Below are 8604 nucleotides of genomic sequence, written 5' to 3' on the forward strand. Positions count from 1 at the left end.
CTCTTGGCCTATTTATCTTCTTTTGGGCTTGTTTTCATAGACCTGGTTTCTTATTTATTTCACAATATCTGGCAACACTGGAAGTCAGAAGCGTCCATCTCATCCTTCATGTCCCAAGGATTCGTTAGTGATGTCACATCACTGATAAATCCTTGGAATCTTTATGCCGTTCTACTTCCGTGTAGCATAGTAGTGACATAACTGTTGAATCCTTGGTATTGTGATCCTAACCTTTCAACAGTGTTTGTTTACCAGCGCCGTCGCTCCACGCTGTATTTGGAATCTTTCACGCTTGCGCTTATGAAACACTAAACAGGATTATTATTTCATGTCAACACTCAAGTACAACTATCAGAAGATGTAACTCAGGTAAAGTAATGCGTCACTCTGCAAATTTAACTGAAGTTTTCCACCTGTACAAAGTCATTTCTTATACAGACATCAAGGCCAATCCACACATAATGATTTTTTTAATCATCCTTCCCTTGTTAATATCTCGCCATTTAGGGCAATGATATAACTTTATGTGATTTGATAACATAAATAGCAGCCACCAGCCAGTCATTGACTGCCAGTGAACTGTCTTCTGAGTTTTGGTATTCGAATGATGAGCGACCCTCCTCCCCCCCATCCGAACAAAACCAAAGCATGCCGGCCCGCGCGAACAAATGCGCAGTTTGGGCTGTTTTCTGTTCTGTCTAAAATCCCCGGCGGGGGGTAACCTGACTTCGCCAAATGGAAGAAGCTTGCGACTTAGGCGGGGGGCTGCCCGCTGGCTGCATGAGCAGCAGCATCGGTCGCAGCTAATGGGAGTGGCCGAGTGGGTTAAGAAGGTTGAACAAAATGTTAGGGCGACACCTTCGGGGACGGTCCTTTGAGCTATGGGGGTTGGTTTGGATTTGAACTACAACTGTAGTCACCTGCAGTCATGTAGTGCGGACATAAGGTGAGACATGCAACGAAGACGTCATCGTTGCATGTCTCATGGATAAAAATCTAAAAACACTAAAAACACACCAGGATCATGTTTATGGGTCCTAGACATAAAAATAGGGGTTAGATGCAAAATCGGCGAAATGTCCCTTTAAGTGTTTTTCAAAATGGTGGAAAATCTAAGGGCAGAGCTTACTGCTTAGTGATAGATGCGTTCCTCATGAGTCAAGAAGGCACATGTGTAAGCAAGTCTGCACATTGATTTTACGGTTTTAACCGTTTTTCATATAATTCAATTGGTGGGAGACCTAAAGGTCAAAAGTCAGAATGTGAAAGTTGTTTGTCATGAGGAGACGCATGTGTGTAAAAGTTTCATGGCGATAGCTCAAACAGGGCGTGAGTTATATCAGTTCAAAGTTAGCATTTTCAATTGAGTGCTATAGCGCCACCCTTTGACGAATGACTGAGATTCATTTCTTGACCGTTTTCCATGACACTACCCTATCGCAGAGTTTCATAAAAAGTGACTGCACGGTTAAGCCAGAACTGCAAAAAACGGCGGAAGAAGAAGAAAAAAGTCTAGAGAAATAAGGAGGGACCAGCACTGAAGTGTTTGGCCCCTTAATAAACATAATTTCACTGAAAATGCAGTGCTTCACATACAGGTTAATAATTTGCAAAACCTTTTGCAACCAAGAAATTGCAACATTTTAATACTTTCCAAGACTGGGGGCATGGTGGCGCAGTCGGTGAGCACTGGGGGCATGTTCTCTCCTCCGTGTCATCAGTGCCCATACCCTAGGTGGGGTTGGCAAAATGGCCTCTGTGTGGAGTTTGCATGTTCTCCCTGTGTTCCCTAGGGTAGGTACCCTCACAAAAACATGCAGTAATCCTGGTCACTATGCTGCCTCCCCCTGGCCAGTCGGGGCGCCTGATGGAGGGGAAAGGAACTGGTTGGAATAACGTGTTCCTTCCACGTGCTACGTCCAACCAGGGAAACTCTCCCCTGTCAGGTGATAAGGTCAGTTGGCTCTCATGCATTGAAGGAGGCATGAGCTCGGCCCTGGCCTCCCTAGGTTGGCAGAGGGAAGGTAGTGCCCAGGATTACATAGACAATTGGCACTGGGTGTAAAAAAAAATGGGGTTACAAAATCGTGGGATAAAAATAAAAAAATTAAAAAAAAAAATTCCAAGACTGGGATTTCTTAGGACTTGATGTTAAAAATAACATATGAAAATAAAACAGTTGAAAGAGTTTCTGTTTCCCCTTTAACCTTGGCTTGAAAACCCAAGGGACCACAACATAATAAAGGACAGTCAGGTATCACACTAAATTGAATGTTTATTTTTCAATACAACGGACAACATCAAGTGTGTAATTGTTATACACCATGAAATATCGAATGTAACAACAAGAATAATAGTGAAACAAAATTGAAACCTAACTAAAGTCCTAAACAAACAAAGATGTGATGGGCTGGCCAAACTCAAAAGTGGGGAGTCTGGTGAGCCAGGCACTATGTGCCCGTCGTCTCACCAGACTCCCATAAACTACCAAAACATACACTAAAACTAAACTAACCAGTAAACGAAAAACATACTAAACAATATTTACAACCAGCCCATCAGAACTGAAAAATAAAGTACAAATAGTCAAGGGAACAAATAAACTGTTGTGCTCTGCTGGGGTGCTGGGGAGATATCTGCAAACTGGCTACAGCTCCTCTTTTATACTGATCACACACCAGGCACAGCTGAGAAGGGGAGGGGCCACCAGGGCACTCCCAGGTGAGTGACAAGTGTCTAGCCAAGACCAGGGCAGAGCCAGAGACAGTAAGGCAGGATAGACACTAAACACAGGACAAATAAGCATTATTGAACACATAAGCACAGAAAGATTGAGGTGACTGAGGTGTTAATATGTGCAAGCACATAACACCCCCTCCCTGAGTTATTGAATGGTGGGTTCTGACTCCGGCAACACCGCACACCAGTGCCAGACACACACCACTCAATAGCACATAGGCTTTAGACTAATAGATGAATTGAATTTCCCAAATTATAATTAAATCTTCAGCAACAGACTCTAATGCAGTAATTGTTTGTTTTTGTTTTACATCCGAAAAAAGTTGGTATCAATGTGTGAAAACACTTAAGTGTAGCCTACCTTTCAGGCTGATAAGCATACAAGTAACAATGTCCAACTGCCTTAACACCTGGGTCAAACACCCGTGACCTTAAGTTGGACTCCAGGTCCGCCTGAATGACTGGCAAGCCAAATGATGAAACAAAGCCTGTGAGAACCCTACCAATTACTGGCGCTGTAAATTTGATCCTCTCAAATTCCCCCACCAGAATTGGATACAAAGGGGCAGAAGAAATAGTTTGGTTTAGTTTCTCATAATCCAGATTCAAAATGCCATCCCTAGCCCGAAGTGGTGCTACAATTTGCCTACCCACACTCCAGTCATCCTGACCGGATGCATCAAGTGGAGAACATTTATGCATATGCAGGTCATCACTCAGAACAACCCCCTTTAACATGGACTCCTCCTCAGTAACAGCACTGTCAAACAGATGTCAACTCCACATCATTCACTTGCTCTGCAATGAGCTTCCCTTTCCACATGCAGGGCCATGTCTCCGGTCTGCTGTCTCACGTGGGGCACTGACCTGCTGCGACTCCACTGAAACCACGTCAGTCCCACCCAACAGCACCATCAATCCCACCCTCACCCCGCTCAACAAGAAAACTGTCACTCAAATCAATATAACATCATTATAGCTTTCCAGCTTCCTAGCTACACAACGGGTGACATCACAGGAGGCAAAAACTGTTGGAACGGTCATGTTATCATGATGTTGAAAATTTCTGCTCCCATCAAAGCCAGCCGATTGAGGAGGAGGAGCCTGACCAAACTCCAATTCACACAAGCGAATGGCCTTCTTGGTGTCCTCCTCAAGCCGGACTATCTCAAGCCTAGCATTAGCTCGAACTCTCTCAAGATTAAGATGCTTCATTTCGAGCTTCATCTCCTTCAGCCGAATGAGATTCTCCACGGACAGTTCAACCACATACTTAGATGCCTCAGGACTAGAAGGACCAGGAAGCACCCCCTTATCGCTCAAGCCCACCCATAGCATCTGTTTGAGTACTTGCTTTTTCTCTAGTAGATTTACACTGGTCTTGTAGTGACCTGCAATTACCCCTAAATGTGCTTTGGCACAGCGATGGAAAGCTTCCAGGGTAGGATCCCTCACAAACTCCTCAAGATTAAATTCCATAATCCAAAGTAACAGCCCACCTACACAACCCAACTTAAGGTTCCAACAAAAAGTTACTGCAACTTAGATAACCTCCCAACTAGTTACCCCACACCAAAACAGTACACCTCAACTTTAGGTAGACACTAGCAAAGAAAATGGGACGTCACTCCACACAGGTAACTGTACACACTCACAGGGTTACAAAAACCTAGCAAGTCCCCCTCAAACTATCGACCCCTACTGCCACTAGGACTCTACTAGTTATCAATTTAAGCAAAAATAACTACTTACTACACAAACATAAGGTTTTTCACAAACCCCCAAATCGTTATGTTTGTGACCCGAATGACTTTTGTGACGAGCCCTCAAAATTATCATGGTCAGCATCACAGGGGTGGTTGTGGTGGTCATGGAAGAATAGGTGTCACGTTTATTGCATCGAATAGCTGACCTGACGACCAACTCGACCGTCACTCACTTTTTAGCTTAGTCACAAGTTTAACTTTAAGGCCTAGCTCTAGATTGAAAATGGTAAGTTATTTATCTAGATTCTACATATTTTACTCTTAACAAAATATAAACTGACTAGGCCTAAAAACAACAGTGCAAACCACGCTGTGGGAATATTTAATAACCGACAGGAAGTTGAAATTAAGTTAGGTAATGTGTACATTGTTAACGGATTATTCTTAGGGTAAAACTTTAAGATCTACAAACTCAACGGAATGCAACTGTTGTGAGCTTTTAGATCCACTATTTTCAATTAAAGGATTTGGTGTAGAAGCCGACACAATTAAGAGTTGCGTTTTCATTGTCAGTGACAAAAATTTAAATTAAAATGTTAAAATACTTTCTAACACTGGGATTTCTTAGGACTTTGATATGTTATAAATAACATATGAAAATAAAACAGTTGAAAGAGTTTGTTGCAACTGGTCCTAGGTTTTTACATCAGTGGTTCTTGTCATGGCACACATTATGTGGCCTTCAGAAATCCTATTCTTTGGCACCTCCTAGAGGCGTTTGCTGCAACAAGACCAGTAATTAGTATTAAGTAATTTCAGCTGTGTTAAGACCAGTAATTAATATTAAGTCATTTCAGCTGTGTTAGCTCGGCTCATTGATATGTTTCAGCACACCTGAAACTTAATTTGTTTGTAAGAGTTTCTTCATGTGGACAGAGCTCCTCTACCCTTTGTAAGTGTTTGGCCATGGCAGGAGTTTAGTTTTTGCAGTATCATCCCAATTGTATTGCATCTTTAAAGGAGAAATCCGGACATTTTAAGTGTTATCTTTGATGTGTCGTTACTCACCTACCGACGTAAAAAGTGGCGTTGTTTTTTTCCAGAGATTCCCCTTTCGTCATTTTTTCAACCCCCTCCGTTGGCATAATGGGAGCGCGTGGCTTAGGGAAATTCGTCTATTATAACCGATGCAAAGTTATTTTTTTCTCTACTACTACTCATTGTAGAGTCTCATGATAGTCAAACATGCGCTGAAAGTTCCTGAGAGGCTACCGCTAATGCCGAACGATTTAACACAGGTTGCTTGTTTCTCTACCTGGCAACACCAAGTTGCCAGGTTCTGGGAGAGAAACAAGCAACTAGCGTTAGCTCGTTCGGCATTAGCGGTAGCCTCTCAGGAACTTTCAGCGCATGTTTGACTATCATGAGACTCCACAATGAGTAGTAGTAGAGAAAAAAATAACTTTGCATCGGTTATAATAGACGAATTTCCCTAAGCCACGCGCTCCCATTATGCCAACGGAGGGGGTTGAAAAAATGACGACAGGGGAATCTCTGGAAAAAAACAACGCCACTTTTTACGTCGGTAGGTGAGTAACGACACATCAAAGATAACACTTAAAATGTCCGGATTTCTCCTTTAATAGCATGGGTAAGAGAGAGACTTACTAGAGAGAGAAAGTACTGTACTTAATTTTGAGGACCCAAATAGGACCTTCTGTATAATGAGTAACCTACTTTCTATCTTTTTTTTTTTAGATGTTATTGGGAAGACGTTATGAGGACACAAGACAACAAGATCGATTGTGGGAGATGGAGAGGGAGTGGAGGGAATTATGCGGGCGTAAATACAGAAGTCCTAAGTCAAATGGCATGTTGCTTTTGTTTTCATACATTTTCTCAATGATGAAATTACCTGCCTGTATAAATCATGCTGATACCTTATTTCGTAGGAAGGAGAAGAAGATGTGGTATACGATGAGCGGGAGTGGGTCAACAAAGACTATGACAGAGTATGTATTCTTCTTGCTTAGAGGCAGGGGAGGGGGGGGGGGGTTGGGGTACATCAGTGGTTCTCAAAGTGGGGACCCTCAGAGTTAAGTGACCCTTACAGGTCTTCAACTCTGTGAGTGCACAAATGCAAATTGCGGGGATCAAACCCACAACTCGCTGTCAGACTGCATTAGAGCCTATATGTGGTATGCACCTTAACAACTAGGCCATCGGTGCCCTATTATCACCTTTTGTTTGATTGAAAGAGGGATAGCTATGATGGATAGCCTTGCACACCTGGATAACATATTCTTTGGTCCTATGCACAGGTGGAGTCTGATCCCGACGACCTCGATGGGGAGGACCCTGCCTCGTTTGTATGTATTGTTCTTGATTGGGGGGGGGGCGCTTACAAGTCTTCAACTCTGAGAGTGCACAGATGAAATCGAACATTTGGTTCCTTTAAATTAAAATGTATAATTTATATACATTTATTTTTACGTGCGACTTTGAGTACTCAGAAAAGCGCTATGTAAATTGTATGTATTATTATTATAATAGTGTGCAAGCTCCTTTAGACTGTCTTTTGTGCTTTTTATAATGATTTATGATGAGGCACATGACGGTGGCTTGGGCTCCATCACTGTGTATACATGAACATGTATGGTATATCATTATCAATATATATATTCAAAGATTTAGACACATTTTCAAGATTTTTCAAAAATAGCAGATCTACAAGCTCGTAGCGCGGCACTGAGCTTGTAGATCTGCTATTTTATAATGCTTAATGGTTTAAAAAGAAAGAAAGAAAGAAAGAAAGAAAATGTACTTCTTGATAGAAAACGTAAACTATATTTTTATTGTATATTATTATCTTTTGTGTGATGTATTTTGTACTGCTGTATTTACAGGAGAGGCAGCAGGAGGAAATGAAACTGGCCCAACCCCAGGGGAAACCAACTCCTAATTTTTTTTTTTTATATACACATAAAAGTGTGTTGGGGGGGGGGGGGGGACATGACGTATGATGTACAATAAAGATATGGAAAAGGCTGCATTCTGGGGGAGGGAAACATGACGTATGATGTACAAAGTACAATAAAGATATGGAAAAGGCTGCATTTTGGGGGGGGGGGGACATGACGTATGATGTACAAAATACAACGTATGATGTACAATATGTACAGATATGGAAAAGGCTGCATTCTGGGGGGGGGAGGGGAAAAAAAACATGACGTATGATGTACAAAATACAAAAGACTGAAAAAAATAAACATGACGTATGATGTACAAAGTACAATAAAGATATGGAAGAGGCTGCATCCTGGGGGGGGGGAACATGACGTATACAAAATACAATGGAAAAGGCTGCATTCTGGGGGGGGGGGGGGGGAATAAAAAAAAAACATGACGCATGATGTACAAAATACAATAAAGATATGGAAAAGGCTGCATTCAATTGTTAGTTATTTCTTTAGTTAGTCATAGTTATACATTGTCCATGGGCTGAAAGAAAGAGGACCACTTTTCCCATTTTTTTTGTAATTTGTCCTCTTGTAATCTGAGTATGAAAGTTAAGGTGGCCATACACTACGAGATAATCGGGCTAAAAAACAACCCTCACGAGTATCGGGGGGGCGTGTCTACCCCAGCCTAGATCGGGGGCGAAACTCGGGCATAAACATCGTCTAGTGTGAGGGTTCAAAGATCCAATCTGAACCCTCCCGAGTTGCTCACAAGACGATCGGGGCCACTCCGATCACGTTCAAAGTAGTTTGATATTTCGAGTGAAAACCCCTCCCCTCGGGTGAACCCCCCCTCCCCCCTTTTTTGACATCATCAAAATCATTTTCAAAAATGTTTGATATTTATCTGGATCGCTACTGTATGGAACACCTGGCGCGGGTCGGACCGAGAGAAACCCGCAATGCCACACACACACACACACACACACACACACACACACACACACACACACACACGTTGTTTATGTAGGATGGACAATCATGTGCAGCTGCGGTGGATCCATGTTTTATATTAAAATACATTATTTTGATAATGATTTTCATTTTAAAATATGGACTGACAGTCCTATAGAGCGTGCCAAAAATCCTGAAGGGGGCGTCAACAAGTGTCTTTTGGTAGCTGCGGACATCTTTGAGGG

This window comes from Gymnoscopelus braueri (assembly GCF_963280865.1).
Source record: "Gymnoscopelus braueri genome assembly, chromosome: 6".
Classification (NCBI taxonomy): domain Eukaryota; kingdom Metazoa; phylum Chordata; class Actinopteri; order Myctophiformes; family Myctophidae; genus Gymnoscopelus; species Gymnoscopelus braueri.